At 41.2% G+C, this 17540-nt stretch overlaps 1 protein-coding gene across 1 annotated transcript in view; it reads right to left on the reverse strand.

Moving 5' to 3' along the window:
* TAB2 (TGF-beta activated kinase 1 (MAP3K7) binding protein 2) overlaps positions 1-17540 on the reverse strand; it is an 86689-nt gene that overhangs the window by 38048 nt on the left and 31101 nt on the right. The window contains exon 2 of the mRNA XM_044290737.1: positions 4429-4475. The gene's annotated coding sequence lies outside the window, so the exon portion shown is untranslated. The remainder of the gene's footprint in view (positions 1-4428; positions 4476-17540) is intronic.

Raw genomic sequence — 17540 nt, forward strand, 5'->3', positions numbered from 1 at the left:
ACTATCCCCTACGTACCCTGATACTTGGTTTATAATGTCTTTAACCCTTTCACGACCGCAATCTGTATATATACGTGATAGCTGCACATACCCCGTGCAGCTACCACGTATATAAACGTTCTGGCAGCTCTTTAATCCAAGCGCTGCAAAGCGCTTGGATTAAAGCTTCTGCCCCTGCCCTGTATGCTGTCACGGACAGCATACAGTGCAGTAATGCCGGCAAGGGACCAATCGGAGTGGCCCCTTGCCGGCAATCGATCCGATTGGTTAGTCTGTGCAGACTAACCAATCGGATCGCGGCAGTGAAAAAATGCCGGTTTCAGGCTCTGATCTGCGCTCTGCAGATCAGAGCCTGAAAGCCGATAGTGTTCCTCATGCCCCCCGATCCTCCAAGCCTTTGGTGCCCCTCTGTGGTCCCCCCCTACCCCGATCTGTGCCTCGCTGATCTGTTCCCAGCCGGCGCTCATCTGCTTCCTCCTGCCCTGATTGGCATGCGGTCCGCCCCCTCCCCGCCCCCTGCATTAATTTTCTGGCCGCCCCTCCTGCCCCAGCCTCCCTCAATATTGTCCCTACCCCCCGATTCCCCATTCTGTGTGTGTGATGGCGGCGGCTCCATTCCTGAGCCGCCGCCATCAGCAGAGTGTCAGCTCTATGCTGACACTCTCCTGTAACCCGATAGATGCTGCGGTTGCGGCATCCATCGGGTTAACAGAGGGAGGGGGCTCCCTCTCTCCACCATCGGGGCTGCAGCGCTGTGATCGCAGCGCCCGATGGTTGCCATGGCAACCGGACGCTTTGCAAAAGCGTCCGGTTGCCATGGCAAAGGTGTCCAGTGCTGCCACCTACAGGCAGTCTGGAAGTATTATACTTTGCAATGCAAGAGCATTGCAAAGTATAGTACAACTATCAGCCCCACTGGATCTTCAAGATCCAAGAGGGAACTGATAAAAAAAAAAGTGAAAATAATAAAAGTAAAAATAAATCAATAAATAAATTAAAATGTAAATAAAAAAAAAGACTGCCTTTTCCTATAAAAAAATGAAAAAATAAAATAAATACACATATTAGGTGTCACCGCGTCCGTAACGACCGTCTCTATAAATATATCACGTGATGGACCCCGTCCGATAAACACCATAAAAATAAAATAAAAAAAACAGTGCCAAAAAAGCTATTTTTGTCACCTTACATCACAAAAAGTGCAACAGCAAGCGATCAAAAAGGCTTATGACCCCCAAAATAGTACCAATCAAACCGTCACTTCGTCCCGCAAAAAATTATACCCTATTTAAGACAATCGCCCAAAAAATAAAAAAGCTATGGCTCTCAGACTATAGAGACACTAAAACATCATTTTTTTGGTTTCAGAAATACTATTATTGTGTAAAACTTAAATAAATAAGAAAAAGTATACATATTAGGTATTGCCACGTCCGTAACGATCTTCTCTATAAAACAATCACATGACCTAACTCCTCAGATGAACTCTGTAAAAATAAATAAATGAAAACTGTTCCAAAACAGCCAATTTTTGGGTCACCTTGCCCTATAAAGTGTAATAATGAATGATCAAAAAATCCTATGTACCCAAAAATGGTACCAATAAAAACCTCAACACTTTCTGCAAAAAACGAGCCCCTGCACAAGACGATCGGCAGAAAAATAAAAAACATATGGCGTTCAGAAAACCAATCCAGCACAATCTGCCTACCAAAAACCGTATGGCATTCCTTTCCTTCTTCGCCCTGCCGTGTGCCCGTACAGCAGTTTACGACCACATGTGGGGTGTTTCTGTAAACCGCGGAATCAGGGTAATAAATATTGAGTTTTGTTTGGCTGTTAACTCTCAATGTGTTAAAGAAAAAAAATATATAAAATGGAAAATCTGCCAAAAAAGTGAAATTTTTAAATTTCATCTCCATTTTCCCTTAATTCTTGTGGAACGCCTAAAGGGTTAACAAAGTTTGTAAAATCAGTTTTGAGTAACTTGAGGGGTGTAGTTTCTACAATGGGGTCATTTATGGGGGTTTCCACTATGTAAGCCCCACAAAGTGACTTCAGACCTGAACTAGTCCTTAAAAAGTGGGTTTTGGAAATTTTCTTAAAAATTGTAAGAATTGCTTCTAAACTTCTAAGTCTTCTAACGCCCTAAAAAAATAAAATGACATTTCCAAAATGATGCCAACATAAAGTAGACATATGGGGAATGTTAAGTAATAAATATTTTATTAGGTATCACTTTCTGTTTTAGACGCAGAGAAATTGAAATTTGGAAAATTGTGAATTTTTCCAAATTTTTGGTAAATTTGGGATTTTTTCATAAATAAAGGTGAAATATATTGACTCAAATATATGACTATCATGAAGTACAATGTGTCACGAGAAAACAATCTCAGAATGGCGTGGATAAGTAAAAGTGTTCCAAAGCTATTACCACATAAAGTGACGCATGTCAGATTTGAAAATTTTGACCTGGACACTGGGGCATCAATGACCCTTGGTCATGAAAGGGTTAAGAACAGAACATGAAATGTATTTTTTACTTAGCTTTGTATACACTGCTGACCAGATTTACATTTGTTTGTTGTTTTTTTTTTACATAACTATGACAACCCCTTTAAAAGGGTTTCCTGTCATGAAAAAAATCGTTATGTAGCTGACTGACATTAGAAACCTTTAAGCCTTGCCTGCAGCAGGACTTAAGCAGCCAGTAAAAAGACCAGACTGCAATAGTAATGGTAGAAGTAATCAAACCTCTAAAGGGTTAAAAAAAAAAAAAAAAAAACCTCATCACAATTTTATTTTTAAAGTAGTAAGATATAAAACTGTACATACTTGGCATCACTATAATTGTACTGACACACAGAATAATAGTATCATAACTTTTAGTAACAGTGAACACTGTAAGAACAAAATCCTAAAAATGTCAGAATTGTGGTTTTTCCAATTCACCCCTCACATTTTTCCTCCCCTGTTTTAAAGGGAATGTGTCATCAGGAAAAATTACCTTTTGTTTAAATCAGGTTTTTATGTTACACAGATTTTTAAAGAATTCACACTGGCCACAAGCCTAATGGGAGCCAGACAGTTCTTATGTACAGATCACTTTACTGTAGTTATCTGCTCATCATTACAGGCAGAAATAACATATCACCTTTGTTAATAACATTCACAATAGGCGATTGTCAAAGCTTATCTGCTTACTCCTGACCTCTGCACAGGTCATGCCTAGAAAAATCTCCTGTTGAAGTCAATGAGGTCCCCTCCTGTCCATTGTATATATTGCCTATGGTAGCTGCTGTAAAGCCTCTCTCCAAATGTTGTTGTTAGCAGCTCAGGCAAGATGGCAGCCCCAATAATAATGTTCAGAAAAAAAAAATGCAATAACAAAAAAAAAGTTATTTTTTTGGGCGACATTCCCTTTAACAATCAGAGATACGATAATTTGAATTTTGTAACTGTGCAATTTCATTTGTCACGCAATTAAGGCCTCATATGGCTACCTGAATGGAAAAGTAAAAATGTTATGGCTCTGGAAGGGTAGGAGAAAAGCAACTAAAAAACACCCAGTGGGCACCCATACACCCTTCCACAGTAGTCATCAACAGGCTTTATTTAGACTGGGCCACTGCCTTTTTACAGTGGCTTAGTCCAAGCACTGCATGGGCTTGAAATGAGAGCCTGGCTCCTGCTGTAATGGCGCAGACTGGCAGAAGTGCCAATCTGGACCATTTAACCTCTTAGATGCTGCAATCAATAGTGACCTCAGCATCTAAGTAGTTTAGAGGGAAGGAGCTACCTATTGCTTGACATGGCAGCCTGGGGTCTAATGAAGGCCCTAGGCCTGCTTGCAGTGTATCCATCAGGCTGTGCCTCAGTGGTGCAGCCTGCTGGTGATCATCAGCACTGACTGTATAATACTCTGCATACTCCGTAAGATTCAATAGTAGATCAAGTAGATTCAATAGTAGATAAGTCCTTTAATGAACGTTAATCGGCAAAGTTATGTGTACCCCAAAATGTGCCATTAAAAATTACAATTTGTCCCGCAAAAAACAAGCCCTTATAAAAATGTAATAAAATAAAATCAAACAAACACTATAGCTATATAATAAACTAGACATTAAGCCCGTTACAATAACGGGCGCTAGGACAGTAGTGCTTTCTTTCTCAGAGATGGTTTTTAACGCTGCTTTTCCAGTTCTTGTATAGATCTATTTTCTCTTCTGAGTCTCTTTTCTATATGTGAGCAGCTCTAGAATCCGAATTTCTAAAGGCCTAAAAGGGAAATCTGTTGACACTTATTTGCCACAGATCAGACATCGCTTAAACAATGCTGTGAGAGATGTGCAAGAAGTTTGGGAATGAAGCCAAGCATATAAAAAAAAAAAAGTTTCACACCAACAATATTTAGGTTACAGGAGTTACCTCAAGTGCCCTTGTAGACTTTCAGATCTGTGTCCTCACCGCATTTTCTGCAAGCAGGAGAAAGAAAATACTGAGATTAGTTATAATTTACAATATACATTGGAGAAGACTGTTGGGCAAGATTTATCATTAAAACACATCGTTTTCTGCCATAGTACGCATATAAATCTATGCCAGCCCTGGATCAGTACCAGCACAAGGACAGGCCACTGTTGTGCCTAATTACCATAGCCCAGCATATGATAAAACATGGCACAGTGAGTGCATGTACCGGTATATACAAGTGTGTGTTTGTAGGCTGTATTAAGTTTTGTTCATGTAAAACCTCATTCACACGTCTGTGTCCGTGCATAAATCCGTGTAAAGGTGGTCAGTGATACCTCCATGATGGATCCATGTTGGATCTGTGTGTCATCTGTGGTTTTTACGTACCCATAGACTATACTGGGAGTAATGTATCCATGAACACTGACAAAGCATGCATCTGTGCTAAAAACACAGACCGTGGTAAGACACTGATGTGTGAATACACATGAAAATGGATGGGTATGTGTATGTGGAGAACTCCAACATGTGAATGAGGCTTAAGGCTGGGTTTTTTCTCACATTTCATGTAAACATATGACAATTGTTAAACAGTTGCCTTGGACAGACGACAAAAAGCGGCATCCGTCCAATAGGGTTCCATTAAAAAAAAAAAAAAGACTTTTATTGGGCTGGACTCTGCCAATGTATATGATAAACAAACGACCCAGTCTAGGTGCCGCATAGGTCTCACAGGAGAACTGTGCTCCTGCTCTAACAGCCTGGACCAGCAGCAGCACAGATCCAGGTCATTTAACCCCATTCATGCAGCCAGCCATAGCGCCAGTGGCATGTAAGAGTTGCATCGGGTATCGGATTTTCGATACCCAATCGACACTTTTAGATTCGGATACGTTACCATACCAGTCTTGCTATTTAACGATACTAGGCTGTGCGCAGCCCAGTATCTGTTAGAGAACATGGTCCGCGCTGCGGTTTGCTTAGTTGCCACAAAACGAAAATGGCAATAACAAGCAATCAAAAAGTGTTATGTACCCCAAAATCATACCAATGAAGACTACAATTCATCCCACAAAAAATAAATAAAAAATAAAGCCCTCAGATAGCTCTGTAGGAAGAAAAATAAAGTCATGCGTCTTAGGATGTGGTGATGCAAAAACATTTTCTTCTGTTTAAAAAAGGGCTTTATTGGTGCAAAAGTAGCAAAACTAAAACAAATGGTATACTAGGTATCATTGTAATTGGACTGACCCAGAGAGTAAATTTACCATGTTATTTATACCAAAAAATTTAAGCCACAAAACGTATAATGTCAAAAACAGTGACAATATTGCTGTTTTTTTTCCCATCCCCATTCCAGAAAGTTAATAAAAGTTGGGGTTCGTGCATAAAAGTTTTTTTTGAGGACAACAAATTGCGGCTCCGAAACCACGCATACCAGCTGTGTTACGCATTTTGCGGATTGGAACGTCCTGTCTTCAGTAGAACTGTTCATATCTTTGTCCATGCAGTGCCACAGAACTGACATACGGATAGCACATGGTGTGCAGTCCCCATCTTTTGCCACCCCATCCGACATGCAAAAAGAGGCGTATCGGACATGGACCAAAAATACATTCGCGTGCATGAGCCCTTACTAAGTAAATTGTGTACCCCCAAAAAAAAAAAAAAAAAAAAAAAAAAAACACTTTCCCCCCCCATAAAAAACAAGCTCTCATTCGGCTACATAGATAGAGAAAACAAAAAAATCTAATAAAAATCATAGCCCTTGGAAAGTAACAAATACATTTAAAAAAAAGAAAATACATAAAAAAAAAATAGATCATTGAGGCCCAAAACAGGCTGGTCACTATGGGATTAAATGCCATACACAATGGTCAACAATAGTCAGAAAGTGGCCAACCATTTTAGGGATTGTGGACTTTTGGGGGTTTGCCTACCAATTTACTTTACACTAGTCCCGACATAAAATTGACAGAAAACAGAATTTGCTTACATGATATGATGAACAAGACAGGTTCTGCTTGAACATGCCACTGTGCCCGAACATCACTGCACTGCAGCGCCACTCTCCCATCATTCTGCTGTCTGGTGGAGGTCAGACCCCAGAATACCTGTATAACCGGTAAGGCCTGCAGCACAATATTCAGGCTCATTCTGCAGTTCCATCTGGAACTAGATATCTTTTTACTATATTTTAACATCTATGTTAATCATTAACCACCATTTTATTTTTTACATGCAGCGTTACTCTTCAGAAAAATGTCAGTCATGGTTGCAAATCCTTTGATCCGCTTATCTTGACTTGCAGCCAGGGTTATGACCCAGCGCTGCATTCGCCCTGCTGACTATCCGCACAGGTAGCTCTTCAGGATTCAATTCTTCCTTACCAGACCGCACTGTAATATGACATGCAGTAGGAGAAACCTTCTAAACTGGTGTCCAATAGCAAGTCCCGGGAGCATGGCATCAATGTGCCCGACCTTTGACATCTATGGAGAGCTCTTACTACAATGCTACAAAAAAAAAAATATATATATATATATATATATATATATATATATATATATATATATATATATATATATATATATATATATAATAATAATAATAATATCTCGTAGAGCAAAACTGGCTCATACAGTCTACTGCATCTTTTTCACCCCTAAAGAATCAAATTTTAAGATTCTGGGCTACCACAGAAGCAGCATTTTACAGGAGGTGGATTTGAGAAAACATTTTAGTACTAGAAAGAGGGTCAGATGAGGACAGTAAGTGAAGGATTCCAGGCATATTTTTAAGAGCATGAAGCTTTGTATACCATTAAGGCAAATAGTCATCTGCAGGCTCCTAGATCCAACCACACACTGCTGTCTAAACTGTATCTGGGCCAGTCGGCGTATGTGATGTTTCAATGAATATAAGCGCATGAGAAGTGTTTGAGGTCAGTCCTAGCTTCACATCAATGAAGAGCTTTTTCTGCAATTCCTAATGCACTTTTAATAACTGACCTGCCATGTACGACTACTGATGCATTCTCTACGTATGGCCAGCTTCAGGTTAACTTAATGTGACCGCCTCTAAACTTCTGAATGCACATGTTCAACTGTTAGATGTTTCAGCACTTTTTGCACAACTTGCTGTTCTCTAACAAGTAGCTTAACCGTAAAAGGTTTTTGATCTATGAATCGCCCAATAAGTTTACTGGTTCAAATAGGCAGCTTGCAGACAAGCGTCTTGTATGTGATCGCGTTCAGTTTTTATTGCGCGGGTGCAATGAGATTTAGGCTCCATTCACACGTCCACATGTTGCCGTGGATCCGCAAAACATGTTTTGCGGATCCACGTCAAGGTGCGTGCCGCATTTTGCGGACAGCACATTGCCGGTACTAATAGAATATGCCTGTTCTTGTTCGCAATTGCGGACAATAGGACATGTTCTATTTTTTTGCGGAACGGAAGTGCGGACCCGGAAGTGCGAGTCCGCAATTCCATGTCCGGACAGCACAATGTGCTGCCCCATAGAAATGAATGGGTCCGCAATTCCGTTCCGCAAAATGCGTAACGAAATTGCGTACGTGTGAATGGAGCCTTAATGCGTTTTATGTGATAGATAACTGAAGGTATACAAATAATATCTATTAACCATATGTGAAAATCGCATCCGCACTTGCTTGCAGATGCGATTTTCACGCAGCCCCATTCACTTCTAATCGGGCATGTGTTAAAAAAATAAAATAAATAAATAAAAAAAATAATTTCATCGCTGAATATAGAACATGCTCCAATTTTCACGCAACGCACAAGTGATGTGTGAAAATCAATGCTCATGTACACAGATCCATTAATACTCGCTCGTGTGAAAGGGGCCTTAGAATTGGCATTTAAACAGAAAAGTATAGAAGTGGACATCCTTTGGCCACTTCATTGTGACAATGCCCTGCGGAACTGGATGATGAATGCTACTCCAGGCACATTTAAGGGAGGTGAGAGTCACCAAAAGTGTCACATCAGACCATTTGAAACCATTTACATCAGCGTGGTCTCCATGCTAGACGACCTGCAAGGGTACCTGACCACGCCACCAGGAGTCATCATCTTGCATGGGCTAGGGAGCATCTACGCTGGACGACAGACCAGTGGGTCTCAGTGCTGTTCAATGATGAAAGTCGATTCACAGGGACAGAAATGATGTCCGCCAACGATGTAGGAGACGTCAAGAAGAGCGCTATGCATCAGCCACTGTTGTCACCAGACGAGCCTTTGGTGGTGGAGGTGGTCTTGTTACAGTAGGGCTGCAGCTAACGATTATCCTTGTAATCAAGTATTCTATCAATTTATAGAGTACTCCAAAAACAAAAAACGAATTAAAAGAACGTTTTTCCTTTATAAAAACTCATCAGCCCCCCCCCCCATGCCATCAGCATACCCACCTGCCCAGTGCCACCATGTCCCCAGCACCAGTGAAGTAAAATATTTACCTCTCCATCATCTTCTCCCTGCACGCTGCACTGTCTACCTGACATGACACAGCGTCATGTCATAGTGCACGCTTATGTGCACTATATCCTGACGATGCGTCAGGAGGACAGTGCAGCATGGTGCGGACCAGCAGGTGATGTTTCAGCCCTATGTTACAGTGTGGGCAGTAGACAATACACAACTGTCGTACACTTTGTGAACAATTGACAAGCCCATACTACTTGAATAACATCAATAATCTGATCATTGTGCCTCTGCATAAACAACACAGGCCTAATTTCATCTTCATGGATAACGCGCCAGCTCATCAAGGTTGCATCATTCGGGAACAGCTGCTGGAGACCGGGCAGGCCACTCCATTTGAGTTAACCCATTCTCCAGAACCGAATCCCATTGAAAACCCAGAATATCAGCTAAGTCAGTGTAGAGGCACGCAACTCTGTACCCCAGAACCTCAATGACCTGAGGGCCACCCTTCAAGAAGTGTTGGATGCCATACCTCAGCAATCAATGAGTCAACTTGTGAACAGCATAAGAGGTTGTTGTCAAGCTGTAATTGATGTTCAAGGCCACGCGACACGTTATTGAGACTGACATTTTTTTGTGGGGGTATACCCACCACTATTGTTGGCTTTTGTTTTAATAAATTTGAGATGAGGAAATCACCATTGCATGCTTCTCCTTAATGCCCTACTGTCATGATACAATATCACCGTAGAGTGAACGTTTTAAATTTTTCCGTATTTTTCACCCAAAAGCCAAATATCCATAACTTTTTGTGAGTAGTGTACAGTCGTGGCCAAAAGTTGAGAATTACGTAAATATTGCAAAAGTTGCTGCTTAAGTTTTTATAATCAGCAATTTGCATATACTCCAGAATGTTATGAAGAGTGATCAGATGAATTGCATAGTCCTTATTTGCCATGAAAATTAACTTAATCCCCAAAAAAAACAACTTTCCACTGCATTTCATTGCGGTCATTAAAAGGACCTGCTGAGATCATTTCAGTAATAGTCTTGTTAACTCAGGTGAGAATGTTGACGAGCACAAGGCTGGAGATCATTATGTCAGGCTGATTGGGTTAAAATGGCAGACTTGACCTGTTAAAAGGAGGGTGATGCTTGAAATCATTGCTCTTCCATTGTTAACCATTGTGACCTGCAAAGAAACGCATGCAGCCATCATTGCGTTGCATAAAAATGGCTTCACAGGCAAGGATATTGTGGCTACTAAGATTGCACCTCAATCAACAATTTATAGGATCACCAAGAACTTCAAGGAAAGAGGTTCAATTCTTGTTAAGAAGGCTTCAGGGCGTCCAAGAAAGCGCCAGGATAGTCTCCTAAAGGAGACAGCTGCGGGATCAGAGTGCCACCAGTGCAGAGCTTGCTCAGGAATGGCGGCAGGCAGGTGTGAGCACATCTGCACGCACAGTGAGGCGAAGACTTTTGGAAGATGGCCTGGTGTCAAGAAGTGTCTCTACCAAAAAAAAACCATCAGGGACAGATTGATCTTCTGCAGAAAATATGGTGAATGGACTGCTGAGGACTGGGGCAAAGTCATATTCTCCGATGAAGCCGCTTTCCGATTCTTTGGGGCATAAGGAAAAAGGCTTGTCCGGAGAAGAAAAGGTGAGCGCTACCATCAGTCCTGTGTCATGCCAACAGTAAAGCATCCGGAGACCATGCATGTGTGGGGTTGCTTTTCGTCCAAGGGATCACCCACAATTTTGCCCAAGAACACAGCCATGAATAAAGAATGGTACCAAAACACCCTCCAACAGCAACTTCTTCCAACAATCCAACACCAGTTTGGTGAAGAACAATGCATTTTCCAGCAGGATGGAGCACCGTGCCATAAGGCAAAAGTGATAACTAAGTGGCTTGGGGACCAAAACGTTGACATTTTGGGTCCATGGCCTGGAAACTCCCCAGATCTTAATCCCATTGAGAACTTGTGGTCAATCCTCAAGAGGCGGGTGGACAAACAAAAACCCACTAATTCTGACAAACACCAATAAGTGATTCTGAAAGAATGGGTTGCCATCAGTCAGGAATTGGCCCAGAAGTTGATTGAGAGCATGCACAGTCGAATTGCAGAGGTCCTGAAAAAGAAGGGCCAACACTGCAAATACTGACTCTTTGTATAAATGTCATGTAATTGTCGATAAAAGCGTTCAAAACGTATGAAGTGCGTGTAATTATATTTCACTACATCACAGAAACAACTGAAACAAACATCTAAAAGCAGTTTAGCAGCAAACTTTGTGAAAATTAATATTAGTCATTCTCAAAACTTTTGGCCACGACTGTACATTATAAATAAAATATCAGCAAGTAATCAGTATTTGTTGATTGGTAATACTGATGGTCTGTCTACTAGGCAGATTTGGCTGGAATGGTTTTTGGTTGCCATCTCAAATTAGACGCGACCTTGACCTAGTGGAAACCCCCAAAGAGTGACCACATTTTGGAAACTACAGCCCTCAAGGAATTTATTGAGGGGTGTGCTGAGTGCTTTGACCCCACAGATATTTCATAGAATTTAGAAGTTCCTGGCTGTGAAAATGAAACATCACTTCCAATAAAGTGTTGCATAAGCCCACATTTTTTTCATTTTCACAAGGGGTAACAGGATGTAATGCACCCCACAATTTGTGAATCATTTTTCCCTGAGTATGGCAATACATCATATGTGGGTGTCAACATGTCATCTGCTGTTTGGCAGACTGCAGGGTTCAGAAGAAAAAGAGCACCATGTGCATTTGAGGCCTTGGTTAGCGATTTATACAGCTGGCAATTGCACACACAAAAAAAAAAATCCCAAGAAAGGACCACATATTTGAAATCACGGCCGTCACAGGATTTACCAAGGGATGTAGTGCCCCACAGGTGTTTTGCAAAAATTAAATTCACAGCAGATGGTGCAAATTGAAAATGAAAATTTTTACACAGATATGCCAATACAAGGCCCAATATGTTGTGCCCGGTGTATGCCAGTGTAAAAAGTGAGCCCTGTTATTAACTCGTTTGAAAAACCAGAAAGGACAACAGGGCTCAGGAGTAAAAGGAGAACCATGTACATTTGAGACATATTCTGGGGAGAAATAATAAATATAACCCCTGAGAAGTGGCCCCATTTTGATGCCAAAAGTGTTTTGCAGAAATTAATGTGCAGGGGACTGGGCAAAATGAAAGTTGCAAGTTTTCCACAGATATGGCACTTCAGTGCCCAGCTTGAGCCATCTGAGACACACCATGGACTTTAAATTGTTAGGCGGATTCTACTGGGTACTGAAATGCAATAAATATGGATGTAAACCACTGTTTGAGTAAGCTCAGGGACCGGAAGGGAAAGACCACCTTTTGGCTTTTGCAGGGCAGATTTTGATGGACCGATTTACAGGCACCATGTGGCTATTGAACAGCCTCTGGGGTAGTAGTGCAATCATTCTCTGACAAAAACATTTGTTTACCTCAGCTGTGAGGACTTTTTTTGCAGGATGAGTCCCCATTTTCATTGGTTCTATTTTGGGGTACATATGACGATCACTTTTTATCTTGCTTTTTGGGAAGCAGGATAAAGAAAAGACAATTATAGCTTTGCTTTTTGTTATTGCAGGGAACCCCCGCGCAGGAAAAACGGCGTTATCTTTATTCTGCCATCAGTACGATTACAGAGATGTAAAAAAATAATAAAAAAATTATAACTTTACACAACTCAATCGCTTGATATTACTCTGTTTGTAAGAAGAGGTGACTGTTCTGGCTTCTGGCACAAGGTAGATCATGTGATATTTTTAGAGCTGGTTGCTATAGATACAGCAATACCCAAGGTCCATTTGCCTTTCCTACAAATGTAAAAGGCTCGATAAGGGTAAAGGGGTGCTATTTTAATGAAACAATTTTTTTACTTTTGGCCCACTAGGGGACTCAACTTTTGAGGGTCTGCTCCCTTTTACAATGCATAATAATACATAGTGCATTGTAACTGTCAGTATTACACTGACCATTTCCTATGGGATCAAGTCTGAAGGGAGGCAATTTTTTATCATTACATCTTACTTCATTTTTGGCTAAATTCAATTTTTTCAATGGGTCTTTATTAAATGGTCAACAGATTCTGCTCTACAGACTTCCCTTTCAGTGAATCTTCAGACTATCTTGCTTTCTGTTTTGCAGAGACCCTCTCAGGCAACTGCTCTGAGAGCTGTATATGTAGCACTTATCACTGAACACCTGACAGCTCATAAACACCCATTATGGTTAAACTTATCAAACTGATAACAATGTGGCCTAAATAAGTGTTTGAGCAGACAGTAATGAAGTAGGTCATATTTACTTTAAAATCTGCAGTTTTAACAATAATTACACGACTGTACACACCTCACTGCTATGAATATTCTGTGTGGCAACCACTATTTTATTTTCCACTGTCCCAGCTATCCAACCTTCCTGCACATATGCCCAGCCGGTCTTTGGTTACAAGCTCAAGAATTAAATGCCGTACAGGCAAATAACCCATGTAGCATTGCTTGATCTGCAGGGGATCACCAAAGAATCTGTGCTGCAGAGGATATGAAAGGAGAGTACTGTTATTTTATAGCAATTGCTGCTCCTCATATTGCCTTTTCAAAGCGTTAGAGCCTATTAAAATACAAGAAAGCAAAATAAAAATCAAGAAGAGAAGGCGCAGAATGACGGCAGACTGCACGCTCAGGCACACTCTAGCACAAAGTGCCAGTATCAAGAGATCTTTTCCCATCAGTGAAGAACAAAAGTGCTCGTGAAGTTTTCCAACAGTCTGTCATGGCAAACCTCGGGTATCCTTTCAATCACTTCTGCAATATCTGGTGGAAATAGTTTCTAGGAAAGAAGCTAGTAGCACATTGCTGTTAAACTAAGTAAACTATGACATTCAGAGGCACTTCACACATACAGGCTGCCAGCATCTTTCAGAAGGCTCTGACAGTGATTTGTAACCAAGTTCACAAAGTGAAGCAAGGAAAGTTCAAGGTGAATCGAATATTAAGAATTCAGAAACTATGAATGAGCTCTTGCAATAAAAAATAAATAAAACACACGAAAAAAACAACTAAATATTGCTATGAGTTATATATCTTTTGATCCCTTGTCCCATATACCATAAAACATCACCATTATGGGAAATGCAATTCTGTCGCTCTGCCCGATTAGCTGTGCCTCGTGCATAGCTTCGCAGGCAGATTACCAAATCAAGCCTGGTACCAGACCCCAAGTTGTCAAGGTAACCCATCAGAGCCCTGTGACTTCACTGAGGGGGCTCCAATCAGAATGCCTCCCTCTGCCTAACTCCACAGATTCTGCAATTGCTATTGAGCGCAGCATCTGAGAGATTAAATGACAGAGTTTAGAGTCATCACCGATCCCGGTCATTACGGCTGGGTGCCTGCTGTGTTATACAGCCAGCACCCGCCATATATGGAGTGGGCTGAGAGCATCCCACTCCATACATTCCCTCAGCAACTATGGCATACAATTAAGTCACGGTGGCTGACGGGGTTAAGCATCTTCTTGCCATCAGACGGTGCTTTGTGGGAATGTACAGGAGATGAGTGCATGGAAGCTGAAAGAAGGACTACTACTGTGGGGAAAGTGGTTCAGCTTTGGGGTATAACTACTTGGGAAGTGTGGGACCTGCTTTGAAAAAAAATAAAAAAATATCATCAGTATTTTGTGGAAGCAGGTATATCGCACCACTCGATCATTTTTTTTGGGGGGGCAACAGGTATATCACACCAGTTGCAATTAGTTATTCCACTAGCGTTCCAAAAAAACTGAATGTGAAATGGCTGCCAGATCAGGTTTATTTATAGGGTAGGGGCGGTGTCTATGTACTGAAACATCTCAATTGGCTGTCCTGTCCCACCTGATGGATGTGTCATGGGTCAAGGTTCAGTACAATGCAAAAGAATATGGAGCCAGCGGACATCATCATATGTTTGCATGTTCGGCGAACAAGCAAAGTTTGCCGTGAAATGACCGCCGGTCGAACTGCAAGGCCATCTCTAATAACAGGTTGGTTCTATAGGACATCCATCTAAATAAAATGTATGTATATTTAGCGATCATTCGAAGATGCAACCATCGATTTCAACGAAACTTGGCATACACATCTCTTGCTACCTAGAAAAATCTTCTGGGGGTCACAGCTCTCTAGGACGTACCGTTCCTGAGATAGTCCCCCAAAATGACCTGCATTAGCCAATACAAGCCTGCAAGTCTTTCTCTTCATATCCCAACTGCCATACTCATGGTCACATGTCCCTTATCAGCCAATAGAAGCTCGCAGGCCCTTAGTCTCCACATCCACTGCTACCAACTGTAAAAGGGGTATATTGTCTTTAGTGTCAAATTAAGATTCAGCTTGATATCCCATGACCATCGGGTTCGAGTATGGAGGCTTTCAATCCTGCCTTTGCTGTTGAGCAACACTCTGCCCCAACTGCTGTTGTGATGGTCTGGGTAGCCATCATACACGGCAGTCGTAGTAGTGATACAAGGGACATTCACAGCTCAGCGAGGTGCACAGGACATCCTACAGCAACACGTGTTGCCTCATGGCTGCGGTTCCAACTGGCATTTTTCAGCAAGATAATGCTCACCCACATACAGCAAGGGTTTCCTATATGACAACAAAGTGGCATAAACTCCATTAATTTTATAATAAAATTACAACTATAAAGACAACGAACTAGGTAAATATGTTTAAATTAAATAATTGTTTATTGGTATACCAAGGCTTTCTTCACACTGCCATTAGTAATCCTGGCAGGCTGTTCCGGAGCGCTCTGGATCCAGCATTGCCATATGTTACTGATATGACCCTCATCCCCACTGACTATAATGGGGTCTGGCGGAGATACGGCCATTAACCGGCAAATATGCTGGGATTCAGCAGTTTTGTCGGGGTGATGGCCAGATTCCTGCCAGACCCATTTATAGTCAAACATCCAGCAATGCCGAATGCAGAGAGAAATGGCAGGTTGTTCTCTTCTGAACAGCCCGCCGGAACCACTACAGCAGTGTGCAACTAGCCTTGCCTATGCAAAAGACTGAATTTCTGTATTCTTTTAACTGGATCCACGTCTCTATTCCGGCCTGTTCCGTTTTAAAAAATTTATTTTTTACACTAGGATCAATATAAATATATTTGTTGCACTTGTACATCTTGCATAAAAATTGGCCAGTCAGACTTTATTCACTGCCATAGTTTTTCCAACACAAAAGGACTGTGAAGAATGCTATTATAAATGATGTCCTAAATACCACAACAGGATTTCAAATGAAGAGAAATAAACGTGTGGCAAGTATGGACCATATTTTTAAACAAGTCCAAGGATATTGGTCTCCTCTGGTCTTTAACAATGGCAGATGCCTTATATATCTTGCAAAATCATGAAGAAATTTGGTATGGGATTTTAGAAAAAAAAAAACGAAATTCCTACTAAAATACTGTTAACTGCCTTCGCATTAACAAGCAGACAAATAGCTATAGTAGTATTTACATTATTTTGTATGTGGAATTACACATGAAATACCATTACAAACTTCAATCCAATGTTCTAGTGAACCTCATTCCAAAACAGTTCCCAGAGAGGTTTTGGACGTGGTATTGCCTTTGACTGCCTCTGGTGCTAATACTCTGAATACCTGGAACTGCTGGTAAGAAACAAACAAACAATCAGCTAAAATATTTTTTCTTTAAAAGGGGTATTACCATCAAAGACAATTGGGGCATATCGCTAGGATATGCTCCCATTGTCCGATAGGTGCGGGTCCCACCTCTGGGACCCGCACCTACAATTAGGAAATGAACGCAGGGCGCAATGCGCATGTGCAGCCACTCTCCATTCATTTCTATAGAGCCGCAGAAAATAGCCAAGAACTGGCTCTGCTTTTTCCATCTGCTCCATAGAAGTGAATGGGAGCAGGGGCCATTCACTTCTATGGGAGCAGTGCTTGGTGGTGGACGGACCCCGGAAAATCCAGGGTCCTCCAGCCATAGCTCTCCCCACTCCGTTCTTGTTGTAGGGATATGCTGTCCTAGCGATATGCCACCCTTGTCTGTGATGGGAATACCCCTTTAAAAGCTACATATATTTAAACCAAGTAATATTTAGACAACATAGTTGAATTAAGATATTTTATTACTATGTAAAAAGGACCTGCATCTAAACTCTTTTGGAATTTTTATTTAAAGGGAATCTGTCACCTCTACTATGCTACCCTCACTGAGCATTTCTAAATGTTCGTTGTGTTACCCTAAACATAAATTACACTTAATTTCATTTGCAGACGAATTCAATAAGTTTTATTTTTGTACTTCCCACCTTTTATGCAAATTAACATAAGTGCATATCTTACTTGTGTGACCAGAGAAGTCATATTGTCAAGCTCTGACTCATCTCAGGTTAATTTGCATATGTATCAAATAGTTTTTTTTTACACAATAAAAGCACACAGAGCTATGGGGACTGGGTATTGCGGATGTGCTGGTGGCCATCTAGCAACCCATGTCCTCAGCTCTATACCCAAAATCCAGG

The sequence above is a fragment of the Bufo gargarizans genome, chromosome 4 (genome assembly GCF_014858855.1).
Source record: "Bufo gargarizans isolate SCDJY-AF-19 chromosome 4, ASM1485885v1, whole genome shotgun sequence".
NCBI lineage: Eukaryota > Metazoa > Chordata > Amphibia > Anura > Bufonidae > Bufo > Bufo gargarizans.